This window comes from Agelaius phoeniceus, chromosome W (assembly GCF_051311805.1).
Source record: "Agelaius phoeniceus isolate bAgePho1 chromosome W, bAgePho1.hap1, whole genome shotgun sequence".
Classification (NCBI taxonomy): domain Eukaryota; kingdom Metazoa; phylum Chordata; class Aves; order Passeriformes; family Icteridae; genus Agelaius; species Agelaius phoeniceus.
In genome coordinates, this window is record NC_135301.1 from 11320372 (window position 1) to 11335524 (window position 15153).

General features: G+C 44.6%; 1 long non-coding RNA gene across 1 annotated transcript in view; it reads right to left on the reverse strand.

The window, feature by feature from the left end:
• Window positions 1–358: 358 nt before the first annotated feature.
• Window positions 359–15153, reverse strand: part of LOC129133645 (uncharacterized) — a 30229-nt gene continuing 15434 nt past the window's right edge. The window contains exons 2-3 of the long non-coding RNA XR_008536032.1: window positions 4021–4150; window positions 359–1022 (exon numbers count right to left, since the gene is read on the reverse strand). This is a non-coding gene — a long non-coding RNA (uncharacterized LOC129133645). The remainder of the gene's footprint in view (window positions 1023–4020; window positions 4151–15153) is intronic.

The following is a 15153-nucleotide window of genomic DNA, read 5'->3' on the forward strand; positions in this document are numbered from 1 at the left end:
CAGGTAAGGCCCAGGGACATTGAGAGGCTTGCAGAGAGACTGAGACATGTGTCTATGTGCACGTGTGCCAGAGTGTGTGAGTCTGCACATACAGTACCTGTGTGTGCTGGTGTGCACAGCTCTGGGTGCACATACACAAGTACCAAGGTGTACACGCGTTGTGTGCATTACTATATACATGTGTGTTAAATTACCCCCTCTCAAGTGTGACTAAGTTTGTGTACAGCCCTGTGCTTGTGAGTGTACACAGGCTCTACAAGTGTGAACATAGCCCTGTGTAAGATATGAGTGTTGATGGCATTACACATGTTGTCGCGATGGGCCCTTAGCCAGGTAATAATTAGCATTGACTCCATGATTCACAGAAGGCTGATCAATCTCTTTATTATTCTATCATTATTAAGAAACCCATTGCTTTTATAGACAGTTATGATACATCTGGACCTAATTGGTCTTCCAATCCAAACACCATCACCATTGGCTAATTAAGAAACCACCCTTTGGTAAACAGATCTCCATAAGACATTCCACATGTTCACAACAACAGGTGCAGCAAGTGAAGATAAGAATTTTTTCTCATTCTTTTCTCTGATCTTCTCACAGACTTTTCCCCAGGATAATGCCTGGGAAAGTTGTTTCTCTATGACCAGAGAGCTGCTGCCACAGCTCACCCTTTTGTGTTTAAAAAGGAAGGAGGCATTTGTAATCCTCTGCAGGATCCTTCTGCAGGAAGGAGAACAAACAGCTTAAGAGGTTCCTTTAGTAATTTGCTGATCGTCAATCAGAACCTCAATCAGATGCTGACTTTGAATGGTCAGGGAGATTCTCTACCTGTAGAATATCTATCTCTATCATATCATTGAGACAGGGTTTACAGTATGAGTGAACCAAACAATGTCTAATATCTCTTAGGAGAATGCAATGAATAATCATTGTTTTAAAGTCCAAACAGCTGAGTTTCAGGAGAAGGTCCATTTGCTGGAGATGTTGATCTTTGGCATCCATGAATGTCCTTCTTGGTCCTGAAAGAGAACAGCTGAAGAAGGTTAATAGGGACATCATACTATGATGATGACACAGCTTCCTTGATGGATTGCTTCTATATGTTTCCAGACGCAGGTGTGTCTTGGTTATGAGCATGTGAAAAACGCCAATTACTGGTTTTTAAAATTTTAAAAATTTAATAGTAATAAAATGGTTATAAAAATAGTAATATAACTAGAGTAATAAAAATTTGGACAATTTGGATTTAGGACAATACGAGACAATAAAAACAAAGAGTTACGGACAGTCTGGGTACCTCTTTCTGGGCAAAATATGCCCGAAAAAGGACACACGTTAACAGAGGATTAACCCTTAAAAGCAATAGCCCGTTGCATATTCATACATCTCATACATGATGCATAAATTCCATTCAAACAAAGGATTCTGTCTGGTCAGTGTCAACTTCTTCCTCTCAATCCTGACGGCGTCTTCAGGACTGAGCGAGGCAGGAAGAAGTTAGTTTCTTCTGATAAGAGAGCAATAAATTCTTTTTCTCTGAAAGATTTAGGTATCCTGTGTCTGCAATCTGGTGCGAGTACCTCATTCCTTTCTTTAAAAATATCCCACATACATAGTTTCTATTTTAACTACGAAAGTTACATTTTAACTACAAAGCTACATTTACCATACTATTAAAATGTTAATACAGAACTACTAATCAATACAACATAATACCTATAGTAAATATCTGCGTAGAGCCATATAATATGCACTTTTCACAAGCATGAGGAAGCATCAGAGCAAAATCAATGCATGCAATGAAGGAGAAATTGGCAACAATTAGGAATAAATCAGATAATGCACATAATCAATAACACGTGACATTATATACTTATCAGGCACTATAGCACTGACTGTCATCTCAGAGTCTGCAACAGCTGATAGATCTCAAGCCAGCAGAGAATTGTAATCATGTCTGGATCATGATTTTCCAAACTGCCTTTGAAAGCAAGCTCAGCTGTCATATATATGTGGTCAAATTGCCAAGCCAAAATGACTTGAATCCTTTGGATGCAGAAAACATCTGGGTTGATTGTCAATCATCCCATCCAGGTTGAGTCAGGGCCTGGCCACAGCCCAAGCTCTAATTGGAGGGTTTGCAGGAATGCCTTTTCTGTGTAGAACTGCTATCAAATTCAGAGGCACTTGAGAAAATCTCTGGAATGCCATGGCCACAGCCTTAAATTCAACCAACTGGGCCGAGCCTGACTCGTGGTCTTCCAGCACTTTGAGCTGTCAGTGAAGATGGTGGCTCTTTTCCCCCCGCCTTTTTTTTTTTTTTTTTTTTTTTTTTTTCACGGAAAGCGGCTGGCGGGCCGAGGGACCCAACCCCGGCGGGCGGGGCGGGCTGAGCTCAGATTCATTTGGCTTGTTCCCTTCCCCCAGCTTTGCACTGCTGTCATTTAGGGCCCCTGGGACAGCCCGTGTCCGTCCCAGGACAAGCGAGTCACTCCCACATTCTCCTTCACCACCCAGCCCCACCACGCAGCCAATGTCTCGGCCAGCTCCCCGACATTCCGCCCTTCCCCCTCCCGGGCATGGACCAAGCCACAACCTCTCGGGACCCCGCTCCTTCTTCCCCGTGAATGGGAGAGGGACACACGGGGTGCTCCAAGGCAAGGCAGGGACCCCACAGAGCAAGGCAGGAGGCCCCGTCCTAGGGAAGGTGCTGGTCCCAGAGGAATGTTGATCTTCAGATTTCGCAGCGCGGTCGGACTGGCACCCAGCTACGAGGGCACGTCCCTGCAAAGGGACAGGCTGTTGGTGTTTGCTGCTGTCCCTGTCCGTGTTCCCTGGCAACCTGAGGGAAGCAGCGGGGGGCGGGCCAGCTGGGAGCAACGAGGCGGGCTGAGGAACTTCTGCACCACAGCTCGCGTCCCGGATGGGAGCCGGGCCAGCTGGAGGAGCTGGAGCTGGCGGGGGGACATCCCCGGCCGTCCCTGTGGGCACCGCTGCCAATGAACCAGCTGCAGGCTGCGGGGCAGAGGGGCTGCTTGTGAGTTCCAGCGTGGAGGGGCCAACCGCTGTCGCGGAACCGGCTGCATCCCTTGATGGTGGCGGATGCGGCTCCGCCCCCACCTGCAGTGCAGGGGGGGAGGAAACCCAGCAGCGAGGCCAATCTACACGCCGCCTGGAGGGGAGGAGGAGGAGGTGATTGTTCCGTTCACGTGGGTGAAGGCGAAGGGGCAGGACCGTGGAAACGGAGCCGTTGAAGGCGTCAGTCCTTCCTGTGCATGCGCCAGGAAGCCAGGAGAGAGCTGCTCTGGCTGCACTGGAGCCGATGCCTCTCACCCCCGCGCCGCGGGGGATAAGGAACCAGCGGTGGCTGTCCGTAAACGGATCGTTCCCTGGCTGGCCACGGCGGGGTTGGCATGCAAGGCCAGATGGTTTGTGGAACAGGGAACTCCGGCCCCAGCCATCGGAGCAGTGCCAACCACAGCAAAGGCTCGCCAGCTGCTATGTGCCACTCGTATGGGGGGAGGCGCTCCTCTGTGTCCGATTGAGACATGCCTACGGAGGTGGATTTGCTTTCCCTTGGGGTCCAGCCCCTAATTGCTCAGTAAAGCGCTCCCCAAATCAGTAGTAGTTGAGGCACACTTGCATCTCCCCTCGTGAGTTCCTCACACAGACAGAAACCCAGTGAGGCCCAGGCCCGTGGATCCAGTGAGGTTTGCACATCCACGGGGGAACCATGAATTTTGGCCCAACTTAAAAGCCTGTAAAGAGCATCTTCTGACACAGGAAGTCCCTTATGACGAATCATATGTCCCCACGCTGTAAGGGTTATATGTTCTGGCATAGAAAGTCGGATGCCCGTTTTGCAAGCACCTTTTCCCAACTGCAAGCCCTCCCAGGGTTGCAGGCAGTGCTGTGTTCGGAAATCTGTTCCCCGCCCCAGTTCCTAGGCTATGAGGGCAAAAGCACGGTCCCGAAGGACAGATCTTCTCCAGGAAGATGTGGGGAAAGGTCACTTACCTCTCCGCAGGAACAGAAGGTGTCTGGTTGAAGCAGGCTGCGCGGGGCACTGCGGGGTCCTAGCGGGGGGTCTGACGGAGTCCCGGTGGAGTCCCAGTGAGGTCCCGAGGCATCTCCACCCATCCTGCAACTCCATGAAGCGGTGATCAATGTAACACACGGTGTGGTCACCAATTGTCGTTGCGATGGCCCCCCGGCCATGTAATAATTAGCATTGACTCCATGATTCACAGAAGGCTGATCAATCTCTTTATTATTCTATCATTATTAAGAAACCCATTGCTTTTATAGACAGTTATGATACATCTGGACCTAATTGGTCTTCCAACCCAAACACCATCACCAGTGGCTAATTAGGAAACCACCCTTTGGTAAACAAATCTCCATAAGGCATTTCACATGTTCACAACAACAGGTGCAGCAAGTGAAGATAAGAATTGTTTCTCATTCTTTTCTCTGATCTTCTCACAGACTTTTCCCCAGGATAATGCCTGGGAAAGTTGTTTCTGTGTCTAGAGAGCTGCTGCCACATACACATATTAGTGTGCACAGATTTATATGCTCATGTTAATGTACACAATTTCTACATATGAGCAAAGCTCATGTTTGTGAGCATGTGTGCATTAGTAGAGACTGTACATAAATGAGTGTTTCTGTGGCACACGTGTGCTGGCGTGTGCAGGTAGAGAGTACACAGCTCTCTGTGCGTGTGCGCAAGAGTGTGCTGCTGATAGGTACCACTGTACGCCAAGGTTCTATGCCGGTAAGCAAGTACCTGTGTGTGTTAACTAGGTCTGCACATACCTGTACGTGCAGACATGGGCTGAGCAAGCTCAGAAACATGTCTCTGGATGCACAGCTCCATGTATCTGGCTGTTGTCCCACCTGAGAAAAAAACGTGTATGTTTGTTTGTGTCTATGTGTACGTATTGCTACTGAGCTCTACTGACCAGAGTAGCCCCTAACTCCCCCCTGTGTATACTATGTCACAATATTTAGAGTTCAACTTAGTTTATGTTCTTACCTCATGCCTTAATTTTGCTGTAGACTTGTTAGAACTTATAAATGTACACATTCATTCCTGTATATTGATAGACTAACATTATTCCCCTGTTGCTATACTTTGTGAAAAACAAGTGAAAGTCTCACAGGACCACTCTACAGACTTTAGATAACTGTTTAAGTAACATTTTGAATGGAGAATTTAAATTGTATTAGCCATTAATATAATTGTCCTATGAAAATTACAATTATCTGTTAAGGGGAGGAGCAGCATAATGTGTGAAAAGGATTCACTTAAAACTAAAGTATGGTGGGAACCAAGGGCAAGACCAGATTGGCCCCTGTACTGGCCACCAAGATGACTATAACCCTGCTGCAGGCAGCAACCCTGTAGGCATGGTAGGTAGGGGTAAAAGCCATACAGGACCTCTGTTCACAAATTCCACCAATCATTTTGCTTAAAACCCTTTTCCACTGTCCTCACCCACATCAATAGATACTATTATAACTAATCCAAATTCAAACTTAACTTAAGAAAAACATGAGTAGTTCATCAAAAATCAAAAAACTAGTTCATTGCTCAAGCCAAATAACTTATAAAAAAGAAAAGGGAGGTTTGTTATAGATGGATAATGAGATTATTTGCTCTCGCAACTAAGGGATGAATATTGTGTGAATATTAAGATAAACTTTATTGATGTATAATGTTACTGTTTAAATGTCCTCTGTTCTCCCCATAGTTCCCCTTTCCCCCCCCCCCCCCCACTGTTGCCATCAGACACCCTGAGTTGTCTAGGTCAGGTAGAAAGAAGGCATGTGCATGTACCCCTTACATGGAGCAGTTGGGAATGGAAAAGCTTGTTGCAGGGGGAGGCACAGCATGACAACACCTGACCCTCCAATAAAGTAGCAAGAAAGCAGTCTGCACCAATAAACGGCAGAGAAGAGTTGACTGATAGACTTTGGGAGGGGCCAGGGTTGGCTGATGCAACCCCCAGGTGTATAAAAGGAGAATCACAACTCTTGAAGATGAGCCAGCCATGTGGTAGACAGCTATGAGGGCAGCTTCCAGGCCTGTTTTTCCTTATTTAGTCCTTTTGTTGTATTTTTATTAAGGTTTAATAAAACTTTTGAATTTTTAAAGTGAGCAGATGTTTCTCACATCAGCTATTTCACTAAGCTTAATTAACAACAGAAATAAAAACTATAAAGTTACTTTAACATCACACATATAGAATGCATTTTAATATTTTCAAAAACCCAGTATTATAATATGTATCTGTAACAATACCTCATCTTATTCTTTATAAACCATTCGGCTTGAGCAATATTTCTTGTCCATTTGCGTTCTTTGGACTATGCTGGTAATTAATCAAATAAAACAGGGGATTAAACAAGGAAGAAATATCAAAAGAGTTGTAACACATAAAAGGAAGAAGCCTAATTTCTTCCACCATCCTATCCCAAATACATTGCCCCACCAGCTAGTTTTTAACATTGTTTCCCAATTTTGGACCAGTAACCGGGCTATTTTTCTGTTATCTTTTGCTTTGTCCAGGATGACATCCCCTTTGTCATCTATTTTCAACAATCTGATATATTAAACTTTCCACAAACACCCTCTTCTTTAACCAATAAATAGTCTAAAGCCAACCTATTCTGATACACTACAGTTTTTGTTTGGCTTTGCTGACTTAATATTAATTCCAATGCCTGAGCAGCTTTGTTTGTTATCATCTCTATAACTGTTTAGAGTCTTACAATACAATTCAGCACATGATTTGGGGCCAATACAGAGTTAGATTGCTGTGCTGGTTTTACCTTTTTGTTTACTAATTGTTCCTTTACCGAATCTTGGACTCTATCCCTAAGGTCAAATGTAAAACAAATCCATCTCTCTCCTTTTGGACATTCAATTCCTAGTCTATTACCACTTTGTCCTAAATTTCTTGCAATCCAATATTTTTCCCTGTTTTGCCTGCAGGTACTTAATTTGGATGGGTTATAACAGTGACTGTTGACATGGGTGTGTGTAATAAAAGAGGAACTTTGGTTTCTTTCCATGTAATGCTTTTGGTAGCATTTGTGACACGATCTTGCCAGTATCCCGAAAGGGAAAAGACAACAAATGAGTGACAGAAACAGGAATAACAGAGGTCTGGTATGGCTTATACCCCCACCTTCCCTGCTTATGGGATTGCTACCCATAGCAGGTGTACGTGATCTTCTCGGTGGCGAGTACAGCAGCCAGTCCAGGCTTGCCCTCTTTTTCCCTTGTCACTTCCTTTTGAGAGGAGTGATGGATTTGTCTTTACAAACAAACTGTGGGTCTGCTCGTAGATAAACATAGCACTGAGAGATAAAAGAAACAATGAGAAGGATTCCACTGATTGATGAATGGAAAAAGATATTTACCCTTACAAACAAACTGTAGGTTTGCTGATAAATGAAATTGGATATTGAAAGATGAAAGAAACAATGGGGAAAACCCCTAAATTCCATAAGAATTAAAAATTAAAAGGGAGGGTTATACATTAGAGGGAAATCTTCAGTATCAGATGATCTGGGAAGTCTGTACCTCTCAAGTACCTCAGCCAATGGGGATAGAGAGAAGGGAAATGCGGCCGGGAAATAAGGATAAAAAGGAGGATGCATCCTCCAAAAATTTGAGAGACCCCAGGGGAATGCTCCGGTGGACTCTCTCCCTTTAATTGAAGAAAGTAACAGGACTCCTCTGTCTCCTTTTTGGACATAAACCTCTGATGTTCATGGATTAATTCTCCTGACACTTTTTACTAATTTCCAGGCAAATAGTTTTTGACATTCCTTTAATGTGGCTTCCCACCATTCCTCAGGTATCTCCCATTCAACAGGCACTAATAATTCCCATCCACAAAGCAAAGTTATTATTTCAGTTGTTTTGAGTTCTATCTGGATAAGGGATAGATTTGGTACTCTACACTTGCTGCAACGAGTGTTGATTTTGTGAACTACAATACCAAGTATTCCCACAATTTAAACATCTGCATATAACCCAGCTAGCGTGTCCAGTATTGGGATGAATCAAACAGAGTATACCGTATAGCACTGATGGAAATTGTATATCCCCCTCTTCTTTGTACAAGTCACAGGCTAAGGCCAGAATATGAGAACTCTCTGACCTAAACAGTCCTGATCCTCCTGTTTGAAATGGAAGCATTCCTCCCCAAGGAGGGTATTGGAAGTGTCTCAGGACTTGTCCAGACTTGAAACCACTGATGTAAGCTTGGCCTTATTTCCCAATTAGGTGTGTGTCCTGGTTCAGGGCAAATATTGGAGAGACTCCTCAAAGGGGCTCCTCTAGGAAAGCAGATTCAATCAGCCCCTCCCCCCAAGTGATCCAGGAGAAAAATACCTCCTTGGAGAAAAGTGGAAAAAACCTGTTTATTAAGCAATAAAACCCCTTGCTGCTTCAAAAGAGATTACAAACTCAGAAAGTCCCCTCCCCGGGTTGCAGTTCAGCTCATTCAGGCTCTTATCAGTCCCTCAGGTGCTGGAAATGCCACCGCACAGGCCCGGCCTAGTGGGCCACAGGTGCGAGCTGCTGGTGCTCTTCTGGGTGTTCATTCCAGAGCAGGTTTAAACAGGTCCAAATAAAAGGAAAAAAAAAGGAAAAAAACACAGTCCAGGGAACATCTTTGCCTCAGCTAGCTAAACTAGCTAAAAGCAAAGGAGAGCTCTGTCCCGCTGTCTGTCCATCCGCAGACAACACAATCCAGGAGCAGGAATGTGGAGGAGTGAGTGCAGTGTCTGAAAACAAATTGCGCACTTCTTCTCTCCCCCCTTCAGTTTAAAAGGTGCAATACTTATTATTCAGCATAAACAGAACAAGACGATTGGGGCTAAAAACATCATATAGTCAACCTAGGACAGTGTGATTCTTTGTGCATTCCTTGCTTCACTTGGGTCTTCCCAAACCGTTACCACCCAGTCCCCATTTGAAAGTCAGTTTGGTATCACCTGGTTTAGATGTGATAGTCCATTCCTCAGGTTCCTTCACAAATCCTTTGGTTCTGCTAGCATGAATCCACCCTCTTTCCCTGGTTCAGATTGCTGCTTCAGTACTATCTGAAAATGACTTCTTAATGGCACAGGGACAGTCACAAAATGAAGACAATAATACATCAAGATTTGCCATCAGCATTCCTCAAAACTTTCTGGGTTGAACAAAAAGAGTTTTTCCAGAGCCACCTCTTCATCTTGTATCCAGCTGTGCTAACAGCTGCAGAGGCAAATTCTTCTTTCTGTGAGTCACAATTAGTTAAACAAGAAGAGCCAGGCCGATTTTAACATGAGATGAATCACATCTATTGCTTTTTACCCTCTGGGCAATATTTAACTCTTTTAGCATGACAGATGCATTCATTTAACAGTTTCCAAGAACAAAAAGCTCCCCTCTCCTAACAGAGGAGAAAAAAAAGGAAAGAAAAAAGAAAGGAATCTTGCTTTCAGAATAAGCACCTTTGTGAAGTTTGGAGAATTAGCAAGAGATTAAGGCTATCTCAGCCTCGATCTTATCGCCTATTGCTCCCACTGGCCCCCTCTCTCTCTTTACTCAGGGCAGCACTTTCAACGCTATCCCTCCCCCTTCCCCCTCTGCACCGAAGCAGCCCCGGCAAGGGCAGACCCCCCTCCTAGCAGTTCGCTCTGGGAGCGGGGGCGGGGAACTCACAGACAGCCATCTGCATGGGGACTGGGGGAGTGCCTGTCCTCCTTCTCACCCTCGTGAGAGATGGTACTCACTTCCAAAAATCCAGAAAGGTTTATTAAACCTTATCAAAAATACAACAGAAGACTGAAGAGAGAAAATATTATGGCGCCTGAAGCAAAGGATTTTTCCTACCATGTGCTCATCTACACAGTGGAGGTTTCGCCTTTTAACCCTTTTGCCCCTCCCAAAGTTCTGTTCATTGACTCCTTCTTCGCTGTCCAGTGGTGGAGTTTACTTCCTTAAATCTTGATTGGAGGTCAGATATCACTATAGTGACAAGCCGACCCTCCCAAATTTTCCAAACCCAGGCAGTCCCCTGATAACAATGCAAGGGGATAAAACATAACTATAAATCTATAAAACTTTTCTTAACATATATACATTACATTTGCCTTTTAATTGTGAGGGTCTATCATCGCATTACTCATCCATCACACCCTCTTTCTCTCTCTCTCCCTCGACCCATCTACTGGGGCTGAGGCTACCATCCTGGACACGGGACCCTGGCAGGCTGGGAGCCACCCCCAGTAGCTCCGCCACTGAGCCAGCTGGGTCCTCAGCAGCAAACATGTGCAATACACACCCAGCACAGCCAGCAATCGTGCTTCTTGGGGAAGCCCCAGCGCTGGGCAGGCTGTGGGAACTCGGGGTTGCCAGGGGCGGTGGCGTCCGGCGGGACTGACCCAGGAGCGCCAGACTGCGACTTCTCTGTAGTATCTGCCGGCATAAAAGCCACGGGGCCGGGGGAGCCCACATGTGTGGGAGCTTTTGGCAGCTGCCTCAGCACGCCAAAAAGCACCGGCGTGCGAGACCACGGTGGCGAAAGAGTGGAAGGGCCAACCCAATCACATGGGAGTTCCTGGACTGAAACCGGGGTTTTTATTTGTTCCAGCTTTCCAGGGAGAAAGTATTTTCCTTCTTTGTCTTTTCTATTCTCTTTTTCTACTTTCTTTTTCTTTCTAACCAATCAGGGGGGCAGGCTTTGTTGGGAGAGCCTGTAGTTGGTAAGGGGGTGCTCTGTAAGGGGAAGGCCTGTGATTGGATGGTCGGGATGGGACTATGGACAAGTAGGGAATCCCCAAGGGGAAAGGGGAGAAATTGAGGAGATATAAGCAGGTATACCCCCAGATAGCCCACTGGGAAGAAAATTAGCCCAGTGGAGATATGACTCCAACACCAGAGATAAAAATAAGTTCAAGATGATACAGTATGGCGATGTTGCGCCCCGATCGTGGGAGGGGCCGTGGCGCCGGTCGCCCACGCGCTACGATCCCCTTTCGCTCTTGATGCGCATCAGGAGTGGATGCATCCTGCCTCAGCCGCTGGCAGGCAGGATCGTGGTTCGGCCACTGATTGGGGTCCCGTACCGACAGATGCGGCCGATAAATGTGGACCCACATCTAAGGACCAAGGTAAAGGAAGAAGGAAGGACTCTTTGCTTGCGTCTCCAAGCCGTCTTTATTCTTTCCCGTGACGGGAGCAGCGCGGGTGCTGCAGCGCCGTGGCTCAATGGGGAGCAGCGGCAAAAAAGTGAGAAACAAAGAAAAATGGCAGCTTTTAAAGGGGGGGGGTAGTTTCCCGGGAGCAGACCATCTAACAAATCAAGGACTAGATAGGAGGGGTATGGGGGGATAAATGCAAACATAAAACAAATAAAGAAGGGGAAGGGAAAGGGGCATACCAATGAGTGAAGGGAAATATCCTAACTGACAACAAAGCTTCTGGATAAATGGGTGTAGCAAATTATGACAGACAGGCTGCAGGGGCAGGATTTTGGAGGATAGACAGAGAAGGATCTGGAATTATCATAACAGCCACGGGGAAAAGGCAGGAAGACAGGTGGTAAACAACTTTAGGGAGACACTAAACATATAACCTTCAAAACCCCACTGCCACAGTATGGTATGATAGAGTGGATTAAAGAAGAAATTAGGCCTGATAATGTACTTTAGTCAAAGTATGGGTCAGATGAAGGGTGGATATGTGGAGCTTTAAATATTTATGTAAAGACTAAGAAACCATTTAATCAAGAAGAGAGTGATTATGCTGTTGAGAAACAGAATGTCTACCTTCAGGGGTGAGCGAGTTTAAAGTAACAAAGAGTAAAAAATGGGACCTGTTAAGACTATTTGCCTCCTCCTCCACTGGCACCGACCACATGTCCCTTGCCCTCTGATGGGCCTAGTCAAAATACTAGTAACAGAATAGCACAGCAAAAGGAAAACAAATCAAGGGATAAGAACCAAACAATAGGATTGTGTCCTCTGAAAGAAGTACCACTCAGTAGGACGCAAGGGGGAATTGGGTTTGTAACTGTACCACTCAATTACTCTGATGTGAAGACGTTCAAGAAAGAATTTTAGAAATTACTAAAAAACCCCATCGGATTAGCAGAACACTTAGACCAATTTTTAAGCCTCAGTATTTATACATAGGAAAAAATACATTCAATAATGGCCATATTATTTACAGCAGAAGAAAGACAGATGATCCAGGCTGCTGGGATGCGAATATGGGGAAGGGAACATATGCAAGGACCTCCTGGGGGTCTGAAAATGCCCACAGTACACCCTAATTGGGACCACAACGACCCCAGGGGAAGGCAAAACAGGGAGGAGTATAGAACATTAATTATAAGGGGTATTAAAGAAGTGGCCCCACAAAGCCAAAATGCTCATTAAGGATTTGATGAACAACAAAAGAGGGAAGAAACTCCAACAGAGTGGCTAGAAAGACTGAGGAAAAATATGAGGCAATATTCAGGTATCAACCCTGAAACAGCAGCTGGACAATTCTTGCTAAAACCATATTTTGTCACCCATGTGTGGCTAAATATACGGAGAAAACTGAAGAAATTAGACAGTTAGCAAGAAAGGGGATTGTAGGATCTCTTAAGAGAAGCACAGAAAGTATATGTCAGGAGGAATGAAGAGAAAGCAAAGGAAAAGGCCAGAGTAATGTTAACTGCCATTAGAGAAGGACAAATTTGTTTTTATTGTAAGAAAAATGGACATTTCAAGAGAAATTGCCCCCAGAGCGAAGGGGATCGGAAGGTTTTTAAGAACAAGCAAAGAGGGGAGGTAGAAGACAAGAGATATCAAGAGCTCTCCCTCCTGGCGTCAGAATATCATCAAGAGCCCTTAATAAAATAAGTCCCCAAGAAGAAGAATTTAAATTTTTTGGTGAGCATAGGCATTAAAAAACAAACAACTTATGTTTATAGAATTGAAAGGGGATATGGGAAGAGTTAAAATACCATGTAAGTAGTGGCTGCAAAAGGAGAAGGGTTTAAAGCATTAATTCATAATATTAACCCTAGAGATTAAGTACTGATCAAATAATAGAAAGACCAGCTTCCAACCCCTCAGTGGGGAGGTCCCTTTCAAGTACTGCTAACCACTGAATCGGCTGTGCAACTCTCAAGCAGAGACGGAGAGATAACCAAAAAAAGCACCAATAAGTCTGAAGAAGAAAAAAAATAAAGTCAAGCTCCCACCAGCCAGCTCGAGGACTGTTTTAAGTAATATTTTGGGCAGGGAGTTTGAACGGTACCTGTTATTGATGTAATTGTCCTGTTTTAATAGATGGAGATTGCCAACATCTGTTGAGGGGAGGTACACAGAGAACCTTAAGAGGTGCTGGGGTAGTTTACTTAAGAAGACAAGCAATAGAGGGCAAGACCGGGTTGGCCGCTGTGTTCGCCAACGAGAAGATTCCATATCTCTGCTGCAGGCAGCAATCCCCTAGGCATGGTAAGGTGGGGGCAAGAAGGCCATACCAGACCTCTGTCATTCCTCAGGTGTCTTTTCCCTTCAACACCCCATACAGGTGCAATTAACAGTGACTAGAGGTCAATACCGAGTTGGCCTCTCTACTCGCCACTAAGATACACCTGCTATGGGTAGTAACCCCAAAGGCACGGTAGATGAGGGTAAAAAGCCATACCAGACCTCTACGATTCCTTTTTGTCTGTCCAACAAATTCATCAATAAGTGGGCCTAAGGAAAACCTGAGATTTTTTCTGTTCCCTCTGTCCTCACCCACATCAACAGATGCAAGCATGACTCATTCAAAAAATTTTATTTTGAAAAGAAAGAGTAAATTATCAGAATAAAAAATAAGAGTTAATTGTTCAAGCCAAATGACTTATAAAAAGAAAAAGGAGGGCTTGTTATAGATGAGTAATGAGATAACTGGCTCTCACAATTAAGGGGTGAACATTATATGTATGTTAAGAGAAGTTTTGTATATGTATAGTTATGTTACTGTAACATGCCCTCCCCCCTGCATTGTTATCACAGGATGGCCTCAGTAGTCAGGGCATTTGGGGAGGGTTGGCTTGTTACTATAGTAATACCTGACCTCCAATCAAGATGTAAGAAAGTGATCTCCACCACTAGACAGCAAGGAAGGAGTTGACTGACAAGACTTTAGGAGGCATTAGAGATATAAAAGGCGGAGCATCCATTTTGAAGAGGAGCACATGGCTGATAGTCACTGGGGCTCTCAGCACTGTAATTTTTCCTTATTTAGTACTTTTGTTGTATTTTTTGTTAAAGTTTAATAAACCTTTAAAATTTTAAAAAGTGAGCAGTCATTTCTCACACCACCTGGCCCAAAGTATATATTAATCCACTGGACTCTATACTCTTTGATGTGTGGTGGTGCAGTGTGGTGGCAGCAATGGGGGACCCTCACCACCAAGAAGACCAGATGGAGGGGAGCAACGGGACATCGTTGGGACCCTCAGATGGGTGATATGCTTCCACCTAACCTGTCACCCTCTGTCTGTCCCTCTACCCCCAACACACACTTCTTTCTCTATCTCTTTCTTTCTTTCCTTCTGTGAGAAACGATGCTCACTTTTAAAATTTTAAAGGTTTGTTAAACCTTAACAATATGGATGCTCTGCCTTTTATACCCTTAGCCCCTCCCAAAGTTTTGTCAGTCAACTCCTTCTCTGCCATCCATTGGTGGAGATTACTTTCTTACATCTTGACTGGAAGTCAGGTGTTGTCATGTCGCACGTCCTAATAGTAAGCTGGCCCTCCCCAAATGCCCTGACTACTAAGGCTATTACAAGGGGGAGACGAAAGAGGACTATGGGAGGACATATTACAATAACATCACTATACATCTACAAAACTTCTCTTAACATACATATAATATCTATCTCTTAATTGTGAGAGCCAACTATCACATTGCTCATCTATAACAAACTACCCTTTTCCTTTTCCATAAGTCATTTGGCTCAAACAATTCACTCTCATTTTTTATTCCAATAATCTACTCTTACTTCTCAAAAAAAAAAAAATTAATGAGTCATACTAGCATCTGTTGATGTAGGCGAGGACAGTGGGAACAGAAGAAAAAAAATCCCA